Source organism: Phocoena phocoena, chromosome 10 (assembly GCF_963924675.1).
Source record: "Phocoena phocoena chromosome 10, mPhoPho1.1, whole genome shotgun sequence".
NCBI classification, from domain to species: domain Eukaryota; kingdom Metazoa; phylum Chordata; class Mammalia; order Artiodactyla; family Phocoenidae; genus Phocoena; species Phocoena phocoena.
Genome location: NC_089228.1, coordinates 5068647 through 5095776, shown reverse-complemented (window position 1 = coordinate 5095776; position 27130 = coordinate 5068647). Strand labels below are relative to the sequence as shown.

The 27130-nt window shown below is 40.3% G+C and overlaps 1 protein-coding gene across 3 annotated transcripts in view; it reads left to right on the top strand.

Moving 5' to 3' along the window:
* The first annotated feature begins 638 nt into the window (after positions 1-638).
* The window catches only part of PPARG (peroxisome proliferator activated receptor gamma), a 130099-nt gene continuing 103607 nt past the window's right edge, over positions 639-27130 (top strand). Inside the window, exons 1-2 of one of the 3 annotated variants that reach the window (XM_065886489.1) lie at positions 639-719; positions 25113-25186. The gene's annotated coding sequence lies outside the window, so the exon portion shown is untranslated. Of the gene's footprint in view, positions 720-1691; positions 1763-25112; positions 25187-27130 lie in introns of those variants that run through there. The other 2 variants (XM_065886488.1, XM_065886490.1) reach the window with 2 other exon arrangements.

The following is a 27130-nucleotide window of genomic DNA, read 5'->3' as shown; positions in this document are numbered from 1 at the left end:
TAAAAATTCTGTCAGAAGTTAATGAATACTTCAAATTTTTGCAATTAAAACTTTGTCGCTCTAAGTGAATAATGAATACCAGTGGGAAGTACAAATGCGAAAGCGGGGGGAGCAGAAAGTGTGCAGCGCCATTGCGTATGGGATAAAAACCAGGTGTTCCTAAATATGCTCTTCTTTCTTTTCTTTTTTTTTTTTTAAGAATGTCATCGAAAAGAACTTGAGGAAAAGAAAAAAACAAAACAAAACACCCGCAGACCACTGCGAAGGCGAGACCCGCGGGCCTGGAGAGGGAGGGCAGCTCCGGAACTCCACACCTCGGCTCTCCCCGACGTGACCGTGGGCATCTTCCTGGGCTCCGGCCGGTCCCTCCTCAGGGAAAATGGGACCATTTCTGGGTCGCCTCCCAGCGGCGGCTGTGAGGAACAAGCAAGGCCGGGCGCAGAGTAGGGGCTCCAGGGAAGGTGGGCGCGGCGAGCAGGAGTCCTACTGTGCGCGGGGCGGCGGCGCCCCGGCCGCTCCCCTCCCCCTCGAACGCCACCCCCCCCCCCCCGCCCCGCCGCCCGCCCCGCGCCCCCGCCCCCGCCCGCCCCCGGCCCGGCCTGGCTCAGCGGCTGCAGGCGGGGCCGACCGCACTCGGAGCCCGAGCCGGAGCCGCCGCCGCCTAGGGCGCTGGGTCGGCCACCGGGACACCAGAGCGGACCGCCAGGCCACCGCCGCAGGTCAGGGTCGGGCTGCCAGGGGCGGTCGGGGCAGCGGCGCCGGGCGAGGGCCCGTGGACGGAGGGGTTCGCCGAGGGGCGCGGGGCCCCGGAGGGACCCGCGCTGAGGCGCGCTCCGGGGAGCAGGGGCCGACGGGCTCTCGGACGGAGGGGCCCCGGGCGGACGGGTCGTGGTCCGAGGGCACCGGGGCTGACAGGTCGTGGTCCGAGGGCACCGGGGCTGACAGGTCCCGGCCGAGGGTCGCGCCCTGAGGAGACGTCCCGGCGCAGGGCTAATACACAGGCGGCGGAGGGCACGGGCTGCGCGCGGGGCGCGCGGGGGAGAGCGGCGGTCCGCACCGGCGACGCGAGCCCGTGCGCTCCGCGCGGCCGTGACGGGCCCTTCGGCGCGCGCCTTACCGGGGGTCTGAGAGAACCTGGGTCTCCGAGCCCCGGCGAAAGTGCGCAGGGTCCGAGAGCTGCTCCCGGGGTACTTCGGGGCCGGGCACGGGATCCCGTGCGGGTGCGTCCCGCGGCGACGGAGTCCGGCTCCAGCACCCCGACAGTGACCATTGCGGGGTCGTGGTGACAGTTAAGTTAGGGGCGCACTTGGGGGGTCACCCAGCCTAGGTGCCCTTAAGCACTTTGCTGGCGGTGAGCCGAGTGGAAGGGGCCGGGGATGGGGGCTGGCTTGCCGGAGGGCAGGGGATGGAGAGCGCGGCCCCCTCCCACCCCCGCAGTGGTCGGGAAGATGGCCTGCCGGCGCCTTGGTTCCTCCACGTGCCAGGCTCGACTCCTGCTCCTCGGAGCCTGACTGGGGTAGGTGGAGGTAGGGCAGCTTAACCGAAGTCTCTGGTCCCTCCGTGTAAGGGGTGGAAAGTGGGTGTGTATTTGTGGTACTTTCTGTCTCGGTATTTGGGGAGGAGCCTGAGGTAAGGAGGCAGAAACTGGGAGTAACCTATGTGCTGGTTTTATATAAGGTCACTTGTTAGGTAAAGAAGGGGCCTTTACCTCTGCTGGTGATCAGGAGGCTGCGTTTCTAAATTCTTAACTCCCATTGCTTAGGTGAGTCGGCTTCTGTAACTGCACTTTGTTGAAATGTGTTGGTGATGCGTCCCAAATTTGCAAGATGATGATCGTGGTGATGATACTATATCGTTACTGTTTTGTTGTGTTCTTGTCTTACCGCGAGAATTTAATTCACTTGGGTCTGAGAATAATGGTTGGGAAAATAGTGTCAATTATTTTAAGAAGCATAAAGTAAAAAAAAAAAACTAGTCTGTCATGAAGAAGCTGAAGTTTTCTTCTTTTCCTTTCAAAATTGGGGTCAAAATGTAAAATTAATTTGTATAGATCATCATCTGAAAACAAAACCAGGCAAGATGACTGAGTTGTATGAAAAACTCGATTTTAAAGTACATTATTTTCATGTTAACTTTTTATCATTCATGAAACAAATTGTAACTGGAGTTATTGAGAGAGCAGTGACTGACACCCTTTAGAAGGAGCTGGGCAGTTCTTGGACAGATCCCAGGTATCCGGTGGCAGTCTTCTTGTTCATAGCTAAGTGATCAATCGCTGACTGAAAAACAGGACCTCCTGATGGTCTAGATGATTTAGAAAACCCTTTTGGAATAGAGACTGACATAGACACTCATTGCAGCTTCTTTCTAAAGAAATACCTTCCACTCCTATGAACGTTCTGTAGAAAATACTCAGAGATGCTACCAGTTAGCTTTTGCAGTGATATTTCCAAAGATCTTTTTCAAGTTTGAAAACAATTTTTGTGTTGTCTGTTTTCAATGAGATTCACTCTGAAGTTAGTACGGCACCATAGTATTCTTTAATACACAAAATTGTAAAATGAATGCTGTTAGCTAAAAAGTGAGGTTGGTTACAAAAGCATCCATTTTGGTCTTAATGTGTACTTCTCATCATTCTCCTTTATTTAAATTATAATGATATGTGACGCTTCACTTGCCGATGATTATATCTTAACTTTAAAGGTCTTAGAATCAATTAGTGACCGACTGCTCAATCTTCTGCAAGTCAGTGGAAGGGGGGAAAAACCTGGTGATTTAATTTTTAAATCAGAACTTTTTCATGTTTAAACGTTTGTTTCTTGCTTTTATGATAACTGCTATGAAAACATGGCATCAGTGAAGTATAAAGTTTTGGAGAATTCCAGGCTAAGTTTTTTGGGCACTTTTTTTTTCATTCTTTTAAATTTAAAAGGGTATAATTTCTTTTTTTAATTAAAACTAAAATATACACCAGCGTCATATTCTTTATTAAACTTAGAATACCTTGAAAATAGTTTTGCAGTTGGCATTTTTAATAATTAAATACACTATTTTCTTTGAAGGGACTAGTTTCCTTACTGTTCGTTTCTTTGTATATTTTCAGAACTACATTTTAAAAACCATTAAATTGTAGTTTTAAAAAAAATCACATTAATTCCAAAATCCCCGTGACATTAAAGTTGTGTTGTTCCTGTGTATTAAAAATTTATACAGAGAAAAAAAAGTATGACTTTAGGATTGTGTATTAGAAATAATACATTACTGATCACAGCTAATTGCTCTTAGTAAGTTATATGACTATAAACAAATGCTTAGTTTTCTCTTCTGTAATCCTCTGAAAATGAGGATGTTTGCCACTAACCCTAATTATCAAGATCATTTTGTATTCGAAAGCTGTGTGAGTGGCACAGCTGTGGAAGCATACACAGGTATTAATAATACATTTCATTTAGTTTTCAAATTGTGAAATGGTTTTTAATAACGGGAGACTTTCATGAAAACAATATTAAAATAATACTTTACAAATGTTTTATATATCCTGGTCTATTACTTTCTCTTCTTTCATAGGATTTATATATGTCCAATGGGTAGGACAGAAAATGTTGGTCATTCTAATTTGTGGGTGTTCTGCTGAATTCACTGTCACTCGAACTTAGAAACATAATAATGCCGTAAGGTGTGGCAAATATACCGGAAGAACTTTTTGGTCTCGTAGGATTCCACTAAATAAATATCAGCTGTAGAGGATTTTTTTTTAATCACTAATCGAGAAAACTTGTTATGTCACCAGTCTATAGGCGTAAACATATGCCCCCTGACACCTTCAAAATTGTTAAAGTGAATTTCTAACTTGCTTTTCTTATTTTTCCTAACAGATCTCCTCATGAGGGTAGTTGACCTCTCTTAAGGCCCTGTCCCTTTCTCTCTTAAGGCCTAAAAGCAACGACAAGGGCAGCGATTTAAAACGCTTATTACAAAGGTCCTTTGAAACCGATCTAATTTGACTCCACAAAAGTACAGTAAGATCTGTAAATAACCACCTTGCTAGCATAGATAGCCCCAGTATATCAACATTCAGTTAGCTTCATAGCCTTCTAGATACAATTTTCAAATTGAAGATTATTTGTAACCTTCCTCGGCTTTGTCGTTTACTATTTGCATTGTATCACAATACAGAGGTAGGCTTGGGGGAGTTATATGGCATATCTTTTGAAGCTTATTTAATAAAAATGTCATGTTTTAATTTTTATTTACCTACAGTACTTAAGTAGGTTCTTGACAGGAAATCAGCTCAAATAAAATAGACCGTATTTTGGGGAAAACTTTCGGAGATGTTAAGACAGCAGCTATCCCCGATAATAGTATATACTTACATTATTTTTTTATTTTAAAAAACAGGTTTATGTATTCTTCATATTTTTCTTCAACAGTCAATGCACACCTATGTTTTAATAACAAATATTTACTTCAGAATGTGAATGTTTACATTTTTAATCATTTTGTCACAGCGAGGCAAGTCACTTATCCATTCTAAATCTCCATTTCCTAATCAATGAAATGGGAAAAGTAGTGCAATTATTGTTCTGTGCTCTTTTTTTTGTATGGCTTTAAGACTTTATCAGCAAACCTGTGTATCTTAAATGATATGACCTTGGCCCTGAATTTAATTGAGCTAATACTTCTCCCACTATTTAGTTCACCCTAGTATTAATTGTGAGATTATTGTTAAGAATAAACTGAAGGTAATGCTTGCCATGTGGTGATCGATTTATAAAACGTTTCTGAGATGAGAAATTTCATCATTATTCAGCTTAAAACTGTATTTCCTATTCTCTGGTGACTTCAGACAAAAATCAGCCTAGGAATCATTTTTGTTTTGCTGATAATATCTCTGTGAGTCCTGTGTAGACACAGTGTATATCCTTTCGTGTCAGTTTCTATGTCTAATGTGTTTAGAAGGTGCAGGCTGTGCTTTGATTTGATAAAGTTCTATTCTTTACATATTTTTATGGTGCACCCTGTAAATACTTAATGTGTGTTTGTTTTTTAGTGAGGCCTATGATCCTTCAGCTCAAAAGACATTTTAATATCACAGCTTAAAGACCACACAGTGGCTGTGCTTGTCATAAAACTTGGGGCTCTCTCTAAGAAACTGTAGCCAAAAAATAGACCTTTAGTGGCTTGAAAAGTGAATCTGCCTCCTAGGAACCCAACAGTTTACTAGCAGGGACTCACTGGAAAAGCATATAATTAACTGTGCATCATCCAAATAATAAATTTTAAATTCTCCTTATGGATTGTTAAATAATCCATTTTATTGTCTCCTTTGCAAGCAAGTAAGGGCCTTGGTTCCAGGCCTGAACCCCTCACCCTGTTCCCTGAGTATGCAGCTACAGAGCCCAAGTGGGGACCTAACTCAAAGGATGGGGGAGCAGAGGTCAAAGAAAGGCTTAGGCCAGTGCTTGTAGATGCGTGTTCCATGTTTTCAGTGGCTTCCCCTGTGCGGGTGGGGAGTGGGGAGCAGCCCTCATTTCCACTCTCTTCACGTTCTAGTTTGGCTTTCTCACAGCCATTGCTATACCTTCAGCTATTCCAGCGACCAGGCCATTCTCAACTTGAAAATCTTTGGAGGGACGGGCTGCAATGAGATTGTTTTCTCTACTGTGATTTCTCAGATGTAAAGGAGAGAAATGAAGTCATCAATTCATGTACCATGAATCATTTGCGATAGAGATTTAAAACCTTACAGGGAGAATTTACACTCAATCCTGTAATCGTTTAGTTCAATTTGCTTCAGTGTCTTGTTTAAGAAACATTTTTCTTCCACTTCACTGGTTTTTAGAAAATAAATTCATTGCCAGTTTTAACTGATTTTTTAAGGAGCACGTTAATTTGTGGACTCATCTAGGAGAATTGTGATGTGTGGATAAGCCTCTCTGAGACTGATTTCCTGACCTTCTGGGAAGAGTTCAGATTAGCGCAGACCTGGGGTGAGAAGTCTGCACAGTTTACCGCAGATAAGGAGAAGGTAGATAGGAGGGAGAAAAGTAGGGAAATACCCTGAGTGGGAGTGTAAGAGATCTGCGTGTGGGTTGCACAGTAACTGTACAGACACCTGGATGAAAGGGTTGGTTTCTAAGAATTTACCCTGCCCCTCGGTGACATCATAGACTTTTAGGACAGCTTTAAATTCTAAAGTTGCCACTTAGTACCGTTTCTCTCTTGGGCTGTATAAGTTGCTTCAGGAGAGGATCTGGGAAAGTGAATGCAAAGAGGATATTTTTATCCTGCGTGTTTAAGGAGTAACAACTATTCCTTTACAGTGAAGGCGATGGGGAAACATACCTATCAGACTGCCAGGGGCAACGATGAGGTGCTGGAAAGAACTCCTTAACCTTGACCCCACCCCACTGGCCTTCATTTTGCCGCCAACACCATCTGTGTCCTTTGAAAGTTTGGAGTCCACTTGCAAAATGCCAATATTTCCAGCAGGGTTAATTCTTTAAGACATCCTCAGCAAAAATTTGAAAGGTTAGCTCCTGGTTTGCTTGCTACCTGCAAACAAGGCTTTTAAGGAATAGTAAACACACTTGGAATTTGAAAGAGGGGATCAGGAGAAGGAAAAATAAAATTAAAGTGATTCATGTCCCCAGTTTTCCATAAACCAACCTTCGTGAAACCAAATATGAAAATAGCCACTTGAAATAGCCGTGATAGGAAGGGATATGTTCTCCCACACATGCATTTGTTTTTCTCTTAAAAATCAACACACGAGAATTCCCTGGCGGTCCAGTGGCTAGCACTCTGTGCTCTCACTGCCAGTGGGCCCAGGTTTGATCCCTGGCTGGGGAACTAAAATCCCACAAGCTGTGTGGTGCTGGGAGGGGGGAAAAAAAAATCAACATGCATTGTAATTCTTCCTTGAACCATTTTTTTCCTTCAGAAAAACAAATTGTCATTCCTAAATGTCAGTTTATCCAAGAAATCTTATCAGATTTAAGGCCAGGAGTTAGTTGTTGGTTAATGTAATTAGATATCTGAATATTACCTCTCGCTATGTCTTTTCTCTGTGACGTTAAACAAATTATGTAATCTCTTCATGAGTTCTTCCAGACTTTTAAAGTAGCTTTCTAATAGATTGAAATGAGAGGAGTCTTTCAATCATGTCATAAACAATATGCCAGAGACATACAAATAATGCCTAATACTTTGGCAGATCCACAGATCACAAAATTTTATACCTAGTTTATTTTGCCTTTTATTTTTTTGCCAAAAATAGTTATGGGAAGCCAACATGTATGTGATAGAAATAGAAGCTTAGCAGTCACCTCAAAAGCAAGTTCATTAATTCTGTGAATCAGCTGATAGGCAGTGTTTAACAAGTATAGGCCACCCTCATGGGTATGACTAAGCATATCGCTTACTTGTCATTCACTTTTCCACGGTGTTACTGAAGTCTGAATCTAAATCAGAGAATCCCCAAGTCTTACTGTACTCAGTGTTGTTCTTTTCTGTCAGTTGATAATTACCTGGGTTTTGTAAACAATGTTTAGATTGTGTATGGACAAGTACTTATAGAAAATCTTTCTCTTTTTTATATGGTGGATGGAGTTTTGAAAGAGAACAAACACATGAATGGTACATATATAAATGAAGAAGATACTGTAACAAATTATTTGCATATGTTAGTAAAATCCAGAAGAGTGAAGAAAACACTCAGGCATTTGCCATTGTAGGATTACTACATGTTTTCCTAAAGCATTTGGAACTAATTAGAAATACCCTGGCTTTATTTAAAGGCAATATAATATATTTTTAAACTTTGTTTTCAACAAGGTCCAAGTTTGTTGACTTCTAGGACTAGAGCAGTGCAATGTCTACAAAAACATAGAGTATTAATTTCTTGAAGCAGGTACTAACTGGTTTTATTCCTTTTTGTATCTCCAGCACATAGCATGGTACTTATTAGGTACTTAATACATGATTTTAAAAGAATAAAGAAATAATCTAAAGTGTGGTCCTTGGCCCAGCAGCATCAGCATCATCTGGGAACTTGGTAGAAATGCAAATTCTCGGGCCCCACCCCAGACCTATTGAATCAGAGACTCTGGGGATGGGGCCTGGTAATCTGTCCCTTAACAAGCCCTTCAGGGGATTCTCACGTGTAGTGTTTGGAAACCTCTCACTCCAGGTGATGCCTGCATCCCATCTGAGAGCCTAGAGCCCAATGCTCTGCGCAGTTAATTTGGATTATTTTTAGTACGCCTTACTTTTGCCTATAGTTAAGTCCCTTGCCATATTATCCTATTGGTAGAATCTCTTGAGGTCATCCTGTAAAATTACCTCCGTTGGTTTGGCATTTTATTACTTAGAGAAGCTCAGTCTTGTTTTCAATAAGCTTGTGTCCGTAGAGGCTCCCCGGCTCCCGTCTTAGTCCAAGCATCACTGGTTCCTCTTACCTTAGAATGGTTGCCACGAATCCTGAGTCTCCAAGTTCAAAGACTGGATTTTATAAAATCTCTGAGGATGATATGGCCCTAGAGGACCCACATTAAACAGACTTACAAGATATGGATTTGTAAACTTCAGTTCCAGTTTAATAACAGTAGAAAATGTGTCAGTCCTAGCGATTGTTGACAGTTTTTTTTTTTAATCCTAAAATTCTATAATTCAGGAATTGAAGAAACTTGTACTCTTATGTGTAGCTGATGTCCCTGTCACTTAGTTCCGCCTGCTAAAAAAGCAATTGGGCAATATATTACACCGTCTGCTGCTATACCCTCACTTCTGAGATTTTTTTCCAAAGAAATGTAGGACATAGGACAAGCCACATACACAAAGACCTTCATGCGAACATTGTTATAGGAACCAATATTTGGAAATAACTATTCAACAGCAGGGGAATGGTTAAGTAGATTATGGTGTAATCACTAGGTGGAATGTTATGTAATTATCAATGACAAATTAGAAAACTAGAGCAAACCTGAAAAATATTTTTTTTAAAGTAACATAAAGAATGTATGTGCACCGCTGATTGCAACCTTATATAAACATGTATATATAAAGTCTGGAAGGGACCATACAAAAATTATGACAGTTATATTAAAATAGTGAGGTATTGGGGCTTCCCTGGTGGCGCAGTGGTTGAGAGTCCGCCTGCCGATGCAGGGGACGCGGGTTCGTGCCCCGGTCCGGGAAGATCCCACATGCCGCGGAGCGGCTGGGCCCGTGAGCCATGGCCGCTGAGCCTGCGCGTCCGGAGCCTGTGCTCCGCAACGGGAGAGGCCACAGCCGTGAGAGGCCACAGCCGTGAGAGGCCCGCGTACCGCAAAAAAAAAAAAAAAAAAAAAAAATAGTGAGGTATGGAGGGCTTTTTGTTTTTATATTTTTCTCTTTTCCAGAGTTTAGCCAGTAATATAAAATTACGTCTATAATTAAAAGCCTACATTTATTGCTTTTTTTTAGTATGTCTGTGACGCTGATCAGTAAAGATCAAGCAAAAAGTAAATTAAACATTGAGAACCCCTCTAGCTTTTTTTTTTTTTTTTATGCGTTACGCGGGCCTCTCACTGTTGTGGCCTCTCCCGTTGCGGAGGACAGGCTCCGGACGCGCAGGCTCAGCGGCCATGGCTCACGGGCCCAGCCGCTCCGCGGCATGTGGGATCTTCCCAGACCGGGGCACGAACCCGTGTCCCCTGCATCGGCAGGCGGACTCTCAACCACTGCGCCACCAGGGAAGCCCCCCCCTCTAGCTTTTTTATTCCTTTAAAGCCATCGACGATAATGTGAGACATTACCTGAATTCATTGCTGTTATACCCAGTTTTATTTCATACATAATTTTACTTCATATATCGGGCTTCTCTGTACTCTGCTGGACTAGCCTGTATTTGGGTGGAAAAAATATCGTATCTTTGTCACAGCCTCTTAATTTTCTCAGCCATACATAAGGTTGGATTTTGTTGATTTCTTTGGGCCTGTGCACTCTTTGATCTTTAGCATACACCAACAACCAAGCTTTTTTTTTTACAGTGGTTTCCAGAGCTATTTTATTTTCAAGCCCCCCCTTTTAAGTCTTTCTTTAAAAAATATGTATATCTATTATGGGTTTTTTCCCCTAAAATTAAATAACCTCAGGATAGAGTTATTTGTCTTCTAACTCTTGACAGAATACTGAACTTATAACCATAAATAGCTGATGGAGAAGCACATGAAGGTAAACTTCTACTACAGATGGTCATTATGAGACCTTGATGTAATTTGTGATAATAATTTTTAAAATAACAAGAGCTTTAAAATAGCAAATGAGTAGAGGTTTCCCAATATATATATACACAAACACACACATACACAGCAATATATATATATGTGTGTGTGTATACAATACACATACACAGAGCAATATCCTTTGAATTAATTAATTTTTCCTTTTTTCTGTTGCATTGTTCTAGAAATCCCAAAGGGAATATTAAGTAGTTTTGCCTTTGACCCAGATTACAGGTTACATTTTTCTTGTCACTTTCTTTGGAACTTCTTTTGAGAAATTTATATCAGTCTGATGTCTTTGGAATAGTCTTTATCTAAATGAAAACAAAGTTTTAAAAGCTTTTTAGAAGCTTTATATCAGGGATACTAAGTAATATTTCTCTCTTCTTTCGCCTCCCCCCCACCCCGCCCTGCCCCTACCATTTCTGATGATTTAATTCTCAATACAGCCCAAGGCAAACCTCAGCTAACAAAACTCAGTTTATGGCTCTCAGAAGTTGTGGGTAACACAAACTTGGCGATGATACCCCCCCAGAGCAAATCTACTGAGAAGAAGCTCCTTTTTAATGAAGACTTAACTTCTTCAACAAAAATCTATTGAGCTCCTACTTTGTGCCGAGAGCTGTTTCAGAGAAGGAGGATAAAGCAATGAACAAGACAGACAAGTACATCCCTCCTGACGTTCATGACTATTGTTATCTAGATTTAACAAGGATGTTAATGGGCGAGATGGTGACTAAGAGTAGGCAGTAGCCTAATCCCTGCCTTGTGACCCGGCAGCATTGCCAGGCCAGCGTGGAGCCAGGTGGCTGTCTTTCAGTTATGTGTGAAGTAGGGAAAAACCTGTGTCCTTGAATATTTTTCCTAAATCTCTTATTATTAACGTATTTTAGGTTATATGTATGTAGTATGTATCACACATAATGTATAATGTATTTACTATATTACTTTATTTCTCTCTCAGTAGTAAAATTTATTAGCAAAAGATGTAGGAATGCATCTTTTGTTAATAAGCTATTAACTATTCTTGAAAATCCAAATGATAGGGTACTTACTTTGCAGAAGGGTTATTTATTTTATAATATTCTCAAAATGGATATATTTAAATGGTTAACTATCCATGTGAATATAGTTCCTAACTTTATTTACAAAAAAAAGTTATTTACACCTAACAAAAATGTAAAACAAATTTCACTGGGACTATCCCATTAAAGTGAAAAAAAAAAAAAACCACACAACTTTTTTTCCCTGGGAAATAAAGTTAGCTACTTACCTTTAAAAGCATATTTAGAACTTTTACATATTTGGAATATAATATTTGAGTAAAGGGAGACGCAGATCTTATTTCAAATGACCATCCTTTGGTCAATTTAAGTATTATAGCTATTTCCAACTTCTATATTCACAATCCAGTTGTCTGACTACCATTTCAGTTGTTTTCAAATTCACAGAAAATATATTACTGACCACTTAGAAATCCTGAACAGCATGAAACTTTTGGGAAAAAATGATAAGGAAAATAGATTTTGAAGGAATTTATATGAAGTTAAAAAGAATTAATTTTTTCATATATAGACATGGAATATTAAAGTGCATCTCAATGCAGATGTAACCAAAACCTTCAGATTTTACAGATTTGACCATGGTTTATTCAGAATCCATAAACATTTATCAAATGACTGCTTGCTTTTCAGCACCAAATATCCTTATATAGGAAACAAAATCTGCCCACCTGGTGACATGGCCTTATAGATGGTGGGACAGGTGCCTTTCAGACCGGGTAGGGGAACCAGCAGCTAGCACTAGGCAGGCAAATAACCACACAGTGAAAGCTGAGAAAATAATTAAGTGATGGGAACACAGCGTATTGACATCATTGTGTCTTTAGGCCATATCACGATTCCTGTGTATTTGTTTTTTTGTTTTTTAATAAAGTGCAGCCATTCTGCCCATCCCCAACAGATGGTGATGCCTTTTTAAAAAATATTTATTTTCTTTTTCTTTTCTTTTTTTTTTATTTTTTTTTTTTGGCTGTGTCAGATCTTAGTTACAGTCCGCAAGCTCTTCGCTAAGGCGTGCAGGATCTTTCATTGCAGCGCAGGCTCTTTGCTGCGGTGCGCAGGCTTCTCTCTAGTTGTGGCGTGCAGGTTTTCTCTCTCTAGTTGTGACGCACAGGCTCCAGGGCGCGTGGGCTCTGTAGTTTGTGGCACACGGGCTTAGTTGCCCCGCGGCATGTGGGATCTTAGTTCCCTGACCAGGGGTCAAACCCACGTCCCCTGCGTTGGAAGGCAGATTCTTTACCACTGGACCACCAGGGAGGTCCCAATTCATGTGTATTTGCCCATGCCTGCTAGAATGACCTCCAATCCTCACAAAATACAGCGCATACACACAATTATTTTGTTCTTATTATGCATGTTAAGCTTTAAACGTCAGGTTGATTTCCTTTGTCATACAACATGTGTGTGAAATATTTACCCTGGCCACCAGCTTTTGAACTCAGAAAATGCAAACTAACTTTAATCTTAGCTGAAGTAAAACATAATTAGAAGGCAGATCTACTCTGAAATGTAATTTTATGCGCTCCAGATTCTGTATCACACGTTGTATTTGCTGCCTGTTTGCTGTCAGGTCTTATAAGTTTTATGTGCAAGTTCTGTGTAAACAACATTGTGAATTCCTAGAGAGCAGGAATGAATGTTGTAATTCTTCTTATCCCACTTACATATATATGCCCTGCATACCTTCCCTAATTCACAGCCTACAGTACAGGGGACTTGGGCACATTATCAGTACTTTATAAGTACTTTAAACTTAGTTGGATATTGAGGACAACTTTGTGCTTTTTCAATGTGGGATTCTCAGTGCTACTGTTTTCTACATGTTTAGGGAATTGCCTAAATTACTCTCTAAAATGTTTATTTCCATTTTATTTAACATTTTTCGTAACACATAATGATATGAAATTAATGCCAGAAGAAATTTCCATTTTGCTCTCCTAAAGCGGGCAAAATGGGATATGAAAGGGAAAAAAATGTTAATTATAGCCTTCAGCCTTCTAGGTTGGATCTTTTACTTGTTCTGGTCAGAAGAACAGGTTTTTAAATGGCCTAAGGGCCAGAGCACTGTTTTATTTTCTTGCTTGGAGGCTTCCAGTGGCAACTGTAACAAATTCTGTTTAGTACTACAGCTGGAGAAAAGTTCATAAGGATGTGTGATACAGATGTTACTTAGACTTATTACTCATGCACAGAATAAAACCAGTTCCCTTTCAAACTTTTTGGCAATTGTTAGATAAAACACTACCTAGTTTTAACCTATTCATTTGTTTTTAATATATAAAATAACTATACGCTTAGCGATTTCATGTATGAATCACAAGTATTATTACCGTAATTGTTTCACAGTTAATCTCCTTTTACAAGATAGATACACGTTTATGAGCCACTTCAAATCAAAAATACCAGACAAAGGAACTGATGTACATATAAAAGCAAAGCAAATAGATGAACCTTTTTTTATGTGGCCTTGTGACATCTCTGCATGCCCACTTTTCTCAGTAGACCTTCATCTGTGCTTGTAGAACAAAGGTAGGAGTTCTTAGCAAGAGATCAACGCAGGGAATTTGCACCCTCTCCACCCTTGGGCACCCTGCCATCATCTTCCTGCAGCCACACCTGTTCATCTCCTACCAGAGCAAAGAGGTGACCCGTACCCATACGTACAACACTGAGAAGCGCAATGGCAGGGAGGAGAGCATGATAGAAGGAAGGATAAGAACTGACATGGGTTTGAAGCTCTCTCTAACTGATGGTCAAGACTTCACTTTCCTTAACTTGCTCCTCATTCATAAACATCCGGACACAGTGAGTTACACACAGTTTCACTAGGTTCTGGGCACAAAGGGAGACAGCACAGCTCCTAGAACTAGGAGTTTATAATCTACATGAATCAAAAAGGGTTAAACAAAAATTCAAAGCACTGTGTGATTAAAGACTAAACTAAAGAAGGCAGAAAACAAGCACTACGAAAATTCAGAAAATGGCGAGATCAGTGTGGAGTGGAGGGTAAATCCAGGGAAAGCCTGTAGAGGATATAGGGGTTGGACTAGACGTCAAAAGCTGAGGGATTGACAGGGTAACCTTAAGAAAAATGGCTTTAAAAATATACAGGGAGGGCTTCCCTGGTGGCGCAGTGGTTGAGAGTCCGCGTGCTGATGCAGGGGACACGGGTTCGTGCCCAGGTCTGGGAAGATCCCACATGCCGCGGAGCGGCTGGGCCCGTGAGCCACGGCCGCTGGGCCTGCGTGTCTGGAGCCTGTGCTCCGCAACGGAGAGGCCACGACAGTGAGAGGCCCGCGTACTACAAAAAATATATATATATATTTATATACATACAGGGAAAGAAACAGAAAGGAATCCAAGTACGATTCTGTTAATATGAAATACCCAGACTAGGCAGATCCGTAGAGATAGAAAGCAGTTGGTGGTTGCCAGGGTGTGGGGGGCAGGGGGCAGGGGGAGTGACTGCTTGATGGGTACAGGATTTCCTTTTGAGGTGAAGAAATGTTTTTGAACTTGATAGAGTTGACGGTTGCACAGCTTTAAGAATGTACTAAATATCATTGAATCACACACTTTAAAGTAGTTAATTTTAAGAATGTGAATTTTACCTAAAGGCAAAAAAAGTTCAGGGCTTGTGATGGCCTAAGAGGAGGGGGAAAGAATTTCCAGTGTAAGAAAACGGAGCCTGGACTAGTGAATAAGCGTGTGTTGGGGGGGTCATTTTGCAGAGATCGTCCCATTGGAAGTGGGTAGTATGCCAGTGTGAGGAGTGAGAAACGTGATTAGAGATGTAGATTTTAGGTCAGATGAGAATGGGTCTGGAATGTAGGCAAAGGAGTGTGGGTTTTATCTTGTAAGGAGTGTTGAGATTCCAGGTCTTGAGGAGAAGAGTGAGATGATTTAATCAGAAGATTAATTTGGCAGTAGTGTGCAAGGCAAGCAGCTAGGAGGCTATCGCGAAATCTGGACATAACATGAAGAGGGCCTGTCGGAACAGAGAGAGAGAAAGTGAGAGGGATGTCGCGAAGCAGTGAGTGGCCTCTGAGGACAGTTTAGGCACTGATGTGCTCCACACACACTCCTAGTTACTGACTTGGCACGAGGTAAGTGCAGATCTGAGGATAAGCATTTATCAATGTTTATATTAGAAAACAAACTTACACTTACCAAAGGGGAAAGGGGGGCATAAATTAGGACTTTGGGATTACTAGATACAAACTACTGTATATAAAATAGATAACCAGCGAGGATCGACTGTATAGCACAGGGAACTATATTCAGTATCTTGTAATAACCTATAATGGAAAAGGATCTGAAAAAGAATATATTTATGTATAACTGAATCACTTTTCAGGTGTACACACCTGAAACTAACACAGCACTGTAAATCAACTATACTTCAATTAAAAAAAAAAGAAATGAAAAACATCATTAATGGAAAAAAAAGTTTATATTCTCATGACATTTAGGCACACGGTTTTACATTTTATAAAAGTATCCACAACAACAACTGGGCTTCCCTGGTGGCACAGTGGTTGAGAGTCTGCCTGCTGATGCAGGGGACACAGGTTCGTGCCCCGGTCCGGGAAGATCCCACATGCCGCAGAGCAGCTAGGCCCATGAGCCATGGCCACTGGGCCTGCGTGTCCGGAGCCTGTGCTCCACAACGGGAGAGGCCACAACAGTGAGTGGCCCGTGAACTGCAAAAAAAAAAAAAAGTATCCACAACAGATTGAAAAAAACAAATGCCTTCATGCCAGTAGAGCTCCACTCCCCTAAAGGACAAATGGACTGGACTTACTGACTGGGTCCTATAAGGGCAGTCATCAGCCGTTTACTCATTTTTATGGCTCATTTTTATGGTACTTTACTCTGTGCCGTGTGTCGTGCTGGCTCCGGACAAGAGCAGTGACAAGGCAGACTGGTCCCTTCCCTTATGGAGCTCCTGGGTCATAGGGTCGACGTCATAGGGTCATAGGGTCGACGGCCTTGTCGAAGGATTGCTAGAAATTAAAGGGAGGCATACATGAGCTCAGTGTAAAGAAAAAAAGAGACATGTACCACAGTGTTCATTCCAGCACTATTTACAATAGCCAGGGCATGGAAGCAGCCTAAGTGTCTATCGACAGGTGAATGGATAAGGAGAGAATTCTAATGACTACAGTTGTCCAGCGGTGGGGACGGCTGCCTTGTGAGGCAGTGCGTGCTTTTGTCACTAGAGATTCATGCAGAATCTGAACGGCCATCTGTTAAGAAGTCTTGTTTGATAGAAGAAATTAATTAGGGAGCTTATAAAGTCCCTTCCAACTTTAAGCTGATTTCCTGTTCTACAACATTAACTTAGAGAACATATTTCTTTCTCTTTTTTTAAATGAAAGTGTAGTTGATTTACAGTATTGTGTGTTTCAGGTGTACAGAGCAGTGATTCAGCATTTTTGCAGATTACATTCCTATTTCTTTCTTAATTGACCATATTGGAACACCAAGGTGTACTACCATTTTCATCATACGGGTAACTACATTTCCCTAAATTTGAATGCAAATTTGATTTTTAAACATATCTGTGCAGTTAGTTCCACAGTTCTTTTTTAAGAAAGTACTGTTCCCTAATGCCTTCTCAGCATTCATTTATTTCCAATTGTCATATTTGGAGTAAGTTCCTCTTCCATATGATGTTTTTCACAAGCAACGTGAATTTCTGCAGAAGTGAGTTACGTAAATCACAGGCTGCTGATGTGATTCTAAATCATTTGTTCAATGTAACGCCAAGGTTGAACAAGACCAGGCATGGCTACCCATTTGGGGAATGTCTGTGGGATTCCATTTTGATGTGGGTGAAAGTTCAAATAACTTTTATTATTCAACTTATTTCACTTAGTTATTACAGGCTTCAACATTTTAGCAGCTAAAATCATCACAGATTAATTGTACTTGGGAAGATCCAGAGAACCAGACTCCTATAGGAGTGATAGCCTTACCATATTTGGGGGGAAATGCTGGAATGCTTTTAACTTCAGTAAGGGACATGATTTTCATAAGGATTGGTTTAGTGCCAATGGTATCTGGTGGAGAAAAACGTTAGCTGCAGAAGAAAAAATTCATTTCACCTCAAGCCTAGTAGACAGTTTTGTTAAAATAGCTCATTTTCGTTGTGTATTATTGAAACAGCTCATATTTTTCATTATAATCTATGTAACATTTCAAACTGTTCCTAGAACAGTGCCTGGCATATAGTAGGTACTCAATAAATATATATTTTTAAATTAATTAATTTAATTTTTGGCTGCATTGGGTCTTCGTTGCTGCATGCGGGCTTTCTCTAGTTGCAGTGAGTGGGGGCTACTCTTCGTTGTGGTGTGCGGGCTTCTCACTGCGGTGGCTTCTCGTTGTGGAGCACAGGCTCTAGGAGCGCAGGCTTCAGTAGTTGTGGCACGTGGGCTCAGTAGTTGTGGCTCGCGGGCTCTAGAGCACAGGCTCAGTAGTTGCGGTGCACAGGCTTAGTTGCTCCGCTGCATGTGGGATCTTCCCGGACCAGGGCTCGAACCCGTATCCTCTGTGTTGGCAGGCGGATTCTTAACCACTGCGCCACCAGGGAACTCCCAATAAATATTTATTGAATATTGTTCATCGAACATGGGGTGACGGTGGACAAAGCATTTCACATGGGAAACTATTAGCACAGGCACAGAAGTAGGGAAAATGTGAGTTTAGAGAAAAACTGTTTGCTGAAGGCAACATCCTTATGTAATTAGCGATGTGAACACTTTTTGGCTCAATAATTATGGTGGCTTCTTAATTTCTGCACAGTATTTAAAACACGAGTGATGACTTTCTGATGCTTGTATCCACAGTGAGCCGCTGAGCTAAAACAGGAAACGTCATTTCCTCTGACTCTGGTTTCGGAGCCTCTCCTCTCCCGTCTTCTTCCTCCTTGCTGCCTCCTGCCTCCCTCTGCCCCTCAATTCTTGCTCTAGCTCTGTTTTTATTCTCTCTTGTTCCCACCTTTTTTTCCCCCTTTTTCATTCTTGGTGTTTCCCATATTCTGTCTCTTTGTTTTCCTTCCTTTTCTGCCTCTGTTTCTCTCCCTCCGATTGTCCTCTTCCTTTTCCAGTTTCCCAATTCCTAATATCTCTTTTTTTGGTTTGGTCTCTAACTATAGTATGGAAATGAAATGTATTTTAATCTACGAATCAAATAAGGAAGTAGGGATTTTTTTCTTTATTGAGGTATAATTGACGTAAAATTGTAAAGTATTTAAAATATACATTGTGGTGGCTTGAAATACATATGCAATGTGAAAGGCTTCCCTCCATTTGCTAATTAAGATCCATCACCTTGCAAATCTCTCTCTCTGTCTCCCTCTTTTTTTTTGGTGAGAACATTTAAGTTCTGCTCCCTTAGCAAATTTTGATTATACAATACAGTGTTATCAACTATAGTCACCATGTTGTACATTAGCGATTTTTTCCTCTGAATGTAACATGAGCAAAATGCTTATGTTGCTATTTCAGAGACAAAATAAAATTGATTATCACTTATAACTGGATTTCAACTGATTTTTTAAAAAATTAGTGAATCACTAATCCTCAGATTTGGAGAAGGGGATCAATAGACCTTAATTCATAAACTTTAGTAAAGCACAGTAGCTTGTTGAAATAATTCCTAATTGTCTTTAACAACCTTAGGTCCTCTTTTTTTCCACATGGTAGATATATCAGATATAGCATATGGATCCTTTAACACCATCTAATATGTTTTATTACATCTTTATTTACACAGTTACACAAGAGCTGGAATATTAGTCTGTTTTGTTCATTATCCCCAGTGCTTAGAACACTGCAAACAAATATCAGAAGCTCAACAAATAATTGTTGACTTTTTAAAAAAATAAATTTATTTTATTTATTTATTTTTGCGGTACGCGGTCCTCTCACCGCCGTGGCCTCTCCCGCTGCAGAGCACAGGCTCCGGACGCGCAGGCTCAGCGGCCATGGCTCACGGGCCCAGCCGCTCCACGGCATGTGGGATCTTCCCGGACCGGGGCACAAACCCGCGTCCCCCGCACCGGCAGGCAGACCCTCAACCACTGCGCCACCAGGGATTTATTTATTTTTGGCTTCGTTGGATCTTTGTTGCTGTACACAGGCTTTCTCTAATTGCGGCGAGCAGGGTCTACTTCGTTGCAGCGAGCGGGCTTCTTATTGCGGTGGCTTCTCTCATTGCGGAGCATGGGCTCTAGGCGTGTGGACTTCAGTAGCTGTGGCACGTGGGCTTAGTAGTTGTGGCTCACGGGCTCTAGAGCGCAGGCTTAGTAGTTGTGGTGCACGGGTTTAGTTGCTCCGCGGCATGTGGGATCTTTCTGGACCAGGGCTCGAACCCGTGTTCCCTGCATTGGCAGGCGGATTCTTAACCCCTTCACCACCAGGGAAGCCCCATAATTGTTTCTTTTTAATTTCAAATCTACCGTTTCATTCGACTTCCTAATCCTAAATAGGTATCATGACTTTTTGGAGTAATATTACTCATTAGGATAACTTAGTTTATGATTGATTTATAAATGTAACCATAGGATTTCATGCTTAGAGAATGCTTTATTCCAGTTCAGTTTACACTTCCGTCTACTCCACAGTTTAAATCCTCAGCTAAGCTGTCATTTACCCATCCTTCTAAAGGACTCTTTCTTAATTAAGCACCAAAAAAGTACCCTAGCAATTGATAGTCATAGTTAATATTTACTGAGCACTTATTCTGTATCAGGCTCTATTTTAAGCACATTATGTACATTATCTCATTTTATTCTTCCAACAAACTGTAAAAGGTATACACTATTATCTCTGTTTTGCAGATGAAGAAACAAACACAGAGAGGTAAAAATAACCTGCCAGGTGATAAAACTAAGATTTGAACTTAAGCAGCCTGAATCCAGCCACCATGTCCTGCACACTTTAGCAAGAGTCTAATTTTCCAGTATGTAACTTGCCAGAGAATGAGATAACTATACCCCATACTACCGGCACCATTCCACTCTACCCCATACTACCAGCACCATTCCACACTTAACAATTATATCTACACAAGTGTAACCGTATTCAGATGTAACCATGGATTAGATCCAAGCTTTTAGTTGTTCTGGTTCACTGCAAATCCGTTTATGTGTCATGTAAGTGGTAAGCAACTTGAAAGTACTTACTCTTGTTACTTGTGACAAGGTAAGTCAGATCACCAGATCTTTACCTTATATTCAATTCAGTAACGCCACTGTCACTTAAAACCGACCACCCTTGGGAGATTCTTTATTTTCATTTTTCTCTTTCTCTTAAATTCCTCTTAATTCAAATAAAGTCATTTTATTTTGCCACCTCAGGATATAGACGTCAATTTAATAGCCAATTTTGTATGCATGTTGTAAAAATCTAGGGAAGGATGTGATTGGCTCATCTTGACTCTGGCTTCTAAGGGAATCAATCAGCAATTTGCGGGGTTAGTGGGAGACCCATGTATTTAGTTCAATGGGATAAAAATCAGTCGTTTGGGAGTGTTCATATACTTTCACCTTCCCCCAGTGCACCAAAGAGAATTTTCATTTGACAGCACAAAACCCGTTTCCCCTACCCTTAGAAAAGTTGATTTTACAAGGTCAGTTCCTAGATTTTTGTGCTGAAGTATTGGAGAATGAGAAGAAAGGGTCTGGACATGAAAAGCTGGAGGAGATTTAAGTTGCCCTATGTCATAAAGTGCTGGGAAAGAGATGAAGGAGAGATTATGACATTACTGGGCTGAGAATGGAGAAAGTGTTGAGTTGGGAGGGCTTTTGCTGAAGGTGAAACTTTGGAAAGTGTGGGGTGTGAAAAAGTCGAAGGGAAGGGGGAAAGGGATGTGAGAAGTGTTGCCTATGGTTATGAACTGAGCTTCCTTGAATGTACTTTGCAAGGCTGGAGTAGAGAATCGAACACCTTTTATCTAGCAGGGAGCGAGGAGTGGTCCAATATGTGTTGGACTGTGTGTCTTTGATTCTTCAGAGGGAAGAGATGGGTAGCCAGCTTAGGAATTGTTGAGTTGGAGGTTCCTGAAGAAACTCAGGGAGAGGTGTTCCCAAAAAATTGGAAATACAGATTTAGAAGTCTTGAGAGAAGACGTGGTTAGAGATGAAGATTTGGAAGCTGTAAGCAAGTAGATATGTTTATGGGTAAGAGTGAGGCCAAGAAGGAACTTGCAGAACACATAGGATCGAAAAACTCAGGAGGAAGAGGTACCAAGGAAAAGGACTAACATAGTAGTCATAGGGTTAGGATAAGAATTCAAAGTAACTGGTCACTAGGCAGCAAAGGGAGGAGACAGTTTCAAGAGTAGAGGATACACAGAATATCAAATGATGCAAAGGAAGAGACGGCGTGGTGCTGGAGCCAGCTCAGACTCGCTTGTGAAAGTCAATTGTTAAATTTTTAGGATTTTTGTGAGCCGACTGTTATCCACAGCCATTGTTAAAAGTTAGATTGTATATACGAGCAGTGAAACAAGTTATGATAAAAACAGAGGTAGTAACCACACCAACTGCATTGCTTCCTGATTATTTTACATCAATGCGGTGTTGGTGTGGATTGCATCTGTGAGGTGGGGATACCATGTAATATGCTGCTGCTGCCCGGGCTCTGCCCGACTCTGCTGTCGGCCCTAAGTCAGTCACCGTGGGCGTATTTACACCACAGAAATTAGCAAACACTACAAACCAGAGCATTTTTCCTGCAAGGAGAGCCAGTTGTTAAACACTTACTGGCACACAATTGGGCAAATAGAATGAAAATCAAGAAAAGTCTAATGGATTTAGCAAGAAGGAGACCACTTGTCACTTTTGCTTGAGTTTCAGTAGAAAGGTGGGTGGCAAAAGCCACAGTGAAGTGGGTTAAGGAGTGAAATAAGGGAAAGTGAGAAAAGAAATGCTCAAATAAGTTTGAGAACTAATGAGTTAAACAGCTAAGCAGATTGTTATTGTTGACACTGTTTCTTTTCTAGTTGTGGGGCTTACTGAGCATATACAATGCTAATGTACTTCACTAACCTCCAAATGTGAACAACATGTGCAAAGTCATCTTGTGGTGGAAGCTTTTCCATTGGAAAATCTTAAAGAATCTAGTTATCTATAGAACATATTTTGGGAGATGCTGCTATAATATTTCACAATTAAGATGATGTTGGTTGTAAGTTTGAGATTAATATTCTTATTAAAGTTTCTTAGTTCTTTAAGGAAATATTTTCAAGAATGAATGTTGAAATTTATTGAGTATTTTCTTTTGTATTTTTTGAAATAGTCATGTGGTTTCTTTTAAAATTCAACCTAGTGCTGGAACACATTATTTTAATACGTATTCCAATATTAAATCTTCTTTGTCTTTCTGAGATAAATCCAACTTTATTATGGTGGTTTATTCTTTTAGTATACTATTGCATTTGTTCATTAGCATTTTATTTTTACTTGTAAGTCCATATTAATAAGCGAGGTTGGTATTTTTCTTGTGAGGTTTTTTGTTTCTTGTTAGGTATCTTTCTTGTTAGGTTACCTTGTTAACTATTTTGTCTTGTTAGGTTTTGAAAAATTAATTTGGTCACTCTTTTTTTTTCCTACTCAGAAACAGTTTATGTGGCAAGAAACTTATTTCTTCCTTGAACATTTGAAAAAAATGTATCTATAAAATTATCTAGCCCCAGAACTTCTTGGGGAAGCAAGTCTTTGATAAGTTTTCAGTCGTTTTCATTTTTACTTATTTTCCTATTTCTTAAGTCAACTTTTACCATTTATACCATTTCAGACAAATATAGTAAGTTTCCCTTTGGCTTGCATTATTATCTACTTAGATTCTGGTAAAAAGCCTATCTCAGATATTAAAAAGCTGGATGAGTAGAACAGACCCTGTCTAGTGTGGGTTTTGTTGAAATGTGAGGGGCTTGTCTGCTCTCTTCACAGCCTGGTTCTCTGGCTTATATTAATGAGTAGAAGGATTTATAAACTAACGAATATAAACCAGTCTGTATTTAACTGACCAGATGGGGAACATGAAAGAACTGTAATACTTGATGTATACTGCCCCCAGAGTGGATCTCGTGTCTGCCCTACTTATTATATTTTATGCCTGCAAACTGTACCTTCTGTGGTACGGTGCAGTTCTGAATGGGTACAGAAAGACTACTGATGTTACTGGGGGAGGGGGTTTTAGGAAAGGTTATAGATTCTGTCTGCCTTTGAAAATCACAGAAACTGGTCCAGTTTTCTGTTTGATCCAACTCTTAGGGCTACAAGCTAGGAATACACAGCAGTTTCCAGAAATCTTAACTTTATCTTGTCTCTTTCTTGCTGTCTATTTCTTAGTGAATTCATATGTATTTCAAAGAGAAATTGGAATGAGTGTCAAGAAAAGCTAGTATGACTTAATCTTACCCTGTAGTCAACATTATTTAATTTTTCAGATAGAGATTTTGCTCACATTTTTCTTTATTAATACTCTTTCCTTTTGTTTTCACATATTTAAGCACTTTTTTGTTGACTTAAAGGTGAAAAAAGTCTAAATAGTAATCCATTATAAAGTTGTTTCTCATGCGCTATGCATGTTATATGTAATGGACAGGTTTGATGTGGGTACTCATTTCATTTTTGACTAACAAATGAAAGAGTGTTTGTTTCACATGGAGAGTAAACTGCTGTGATACAGATGAGCAGTCAAAAAGCAAAGCAGACAGGTCTAAAACCCTGACAAGCTCGCTCTTTCTATAGAAGAATATGCCCCATTATGAAAACAAAATTGTTACCGTATTGTTGAGTTCGTTAGGAGGTTTTCAGTTTCCAAACAGCAGTACTAAACAGTGTGAGTGAAACAAAGGAGCAAACAAAATACATTGGCTGTAGTTTACATTCTTTCAAAGTAGAAATAAGAAAATGGGAAAACATTTTATATTCATGATCCACTACGTTACCCATGCATTGGGTAATAGAATAGGTTTTGCAAATTCCAAGTGGAAAGGTGCAGCATTAAAAAAGAAAAAAAATTAGAATTTTGGGTAGGTTAGACTGTGCAGAATGTTGGGTCTGGATGTTGGGACTTTGAAGGCCCTGATGATAAGCCTTTGGCCCTGGGTACTGTTTTGTCTTTACGAAATGTACAGCTATTCTAGGATCCCTGAGCCCTTCGTAAGAGCCAAGGATACACATCCCTAGACCTTTGACATAGTTACTCAGATAATCTGCTCTCTGCATCTTCCTTTAAAAATCTGGTCCCCGTGAAATGTGCTGTATCTACTGTCCCTAAATGGTTGTGACGCTTTTACCTTAGGCTTAACAGCCATGTGCCCTCTAGAATGAGCTTATATTTTCATAAATGTAATCTTTGCTGTGTATAAATTTTATCAGTCCTCTATCTCTTGACGTTACTAACCCTTTTAAAATCTAGTTTTTCTTAAGTCTGCCCAACGTAGGTGTCTTCATTAATTTGACATAAAAGATGGATGAGACAAAGGACCCTGACTCATGATCAGTGACAGAACAGGAGAGTAGGCAAAATGAATCTAATCCATGTCTCTTTAGGAAGATTCTCCAGCCCTGAATGGTTTGCAAGTCAGTCTATTGGTTGCTTCTAGAGAATACAAAGCATTCTAGCTCAGGGAAAGCAAACAGTCATGATGAAATCCAACAGAGAAAATACATTCATCTGTGCTTGTACATTTTGGTATCCTAGGTTGTCTAAGAATTTTGAATATGTGTGTATATTAAAAATCTTTTTTCTTTTTAATTGTTCAGATTTGAAAGAAGCCAACTCTAAGCCACAGACATACAAGAAGGCCATTTCCTTAAACAAGAGTTGCCCTTTAACGGTAGGTAAACTCAGAATTTATTGTACTAAATTTGTATTTAGAAAGGTCTTTTTTAAAGAACATGCAAATGCTTCATAGTATTTTATTGTAACATTTCTTAGAGAGCTTTTATTTTGACTATCAGAATACTTTCTACTGTATAATTTACCAGTCAGTGGAAGAAAAGCACAGTAACGTATTTGTCTAAGACAAAACGAAGATAGACAAAACAAAACAAACCTGGGGGTTGAGAAATAACACAAATCCTTAGAAATAAGTCCCAGTACAAGTACATTATATTAGGTTCATGTGTTACTTGTAATTGAGTTGAGAGAAAAATTAAAATATCTTTCCTGATTCTCTGTAGGCCATGCAACTATGATCCCAGGTCACAAAGGAGAAAGTAGCTTAATTTATCCAATGCCCATGCCTATATACTTTATTTGGGGAATTAAAATCCCCAAATAAATAAAGTACTATAGTTATTTATTTTATTGTTCAAATTATTCCAGCTCCCAATGGCCAAAGCTGGAATAATTTGATAAATATAAATGTATATATATAATATCAAATATATTTGATAAATATAAAAAAATTTTTTTAAAACTATAGCACTGGATTACAACCCCCAAAATAAAAAATATATACACATCATTCCATACTGATATAAATAAATGACTGAATGAATAAATTGAAGGAGGAGAACTTTTCCTTACAGAAGAATTTAAATTAGTAAATGTTAAAGGAATAAGGGAAATGGAAAATTGCCATCAGAGAACCTCAGCAGCAGTTACTGCTACAGGCAGGACCCACTGATGAATACTCAGATTAGAAGGTGAAAGGAGGAGCAGAATATGGACAGAACCTCCAAGTATCTCCCTTTAAATATTTATTAGTTACAAAGAGAAAAGTAGTAAGTTTAAGCGAAGAATCCTGGCAGACACCACTTTAACCAAGTGATCCAGGTTAATAGGTTAATATCTACAGTACTAAGACATATTGAGCTTATATACCCCCAAAAAGGGCACATCAGGTCTTCAGTATTCTTCCCAAACATTCATAACGACAGTTGCATCATGAGAAAATGTTAGGCCAATCTAAATAGAGAGACATTCTACAAAATACCTCACCGGCATTCTTCAGCAGCGTCAAGGGCATGGAAGACAAGAAAAATCTGGGGAACTATACATTAAATATGTGCACTTTTCTGTATGTCAACTATACCTCAAAAAAGCCACTTTAAAAAAAAAAAAACAAAAGGAAAAGAAAAGACTGCGGAACTGGAGGAGATAAGGAGCAATGGCAACAAAATGCAATGTGGGATCCTGGATTGGGTCCTGGAACTGAGAAAGGGCATGAGTGGAAAAACTGGTGAAATCCAGATAAAGCCGTTTATAGTAGTGTGCCAGTTTTCATTTATTAGTTTTCCTCATTGGGCTGTGGTTGTAAAATGTTAACAGTAGGAAGCCCGGTGAAAGTGACGTGGGAATTGTCTTGAGTATCTTTGCAACTTTTCTGTAAACCTCAAATTATTTCAAGATGAAAAGTTCTTTAAAAGTTATATTGGAGTCACTCAGTAATCATTCTCGTTAGACTTTTACTGATTTTTAGAGTGAGTTTCTGTTTGTTTGCCAACCTTAGAACATTCTTCTCATGAAGGATACTCCTTGAGCTGTTTCTTGAGCTATGTTTCTGTCCATACACAGAGCCATCCTCACCTCCACAGGTTTGCTCTCCACTTAGTTCTGCAGCCACTCACTTCCAGCCCCGAGAAAACCTGTGAGTGGGGAAAAAAACCCCACTAGGCTCTGAGTCCTCACAGAGCACCTCTGAGCAAAATTTTTAGTTGGTGACGGTCAGGGTGTGGTTTCAGTGTTCAAACCAAGTCTTTAGATTTCATTAATGATCTCTTGGTCCACCAGTCTTCTTTACCCAGGACAACATTTGAACAAGCACTTAGAATTA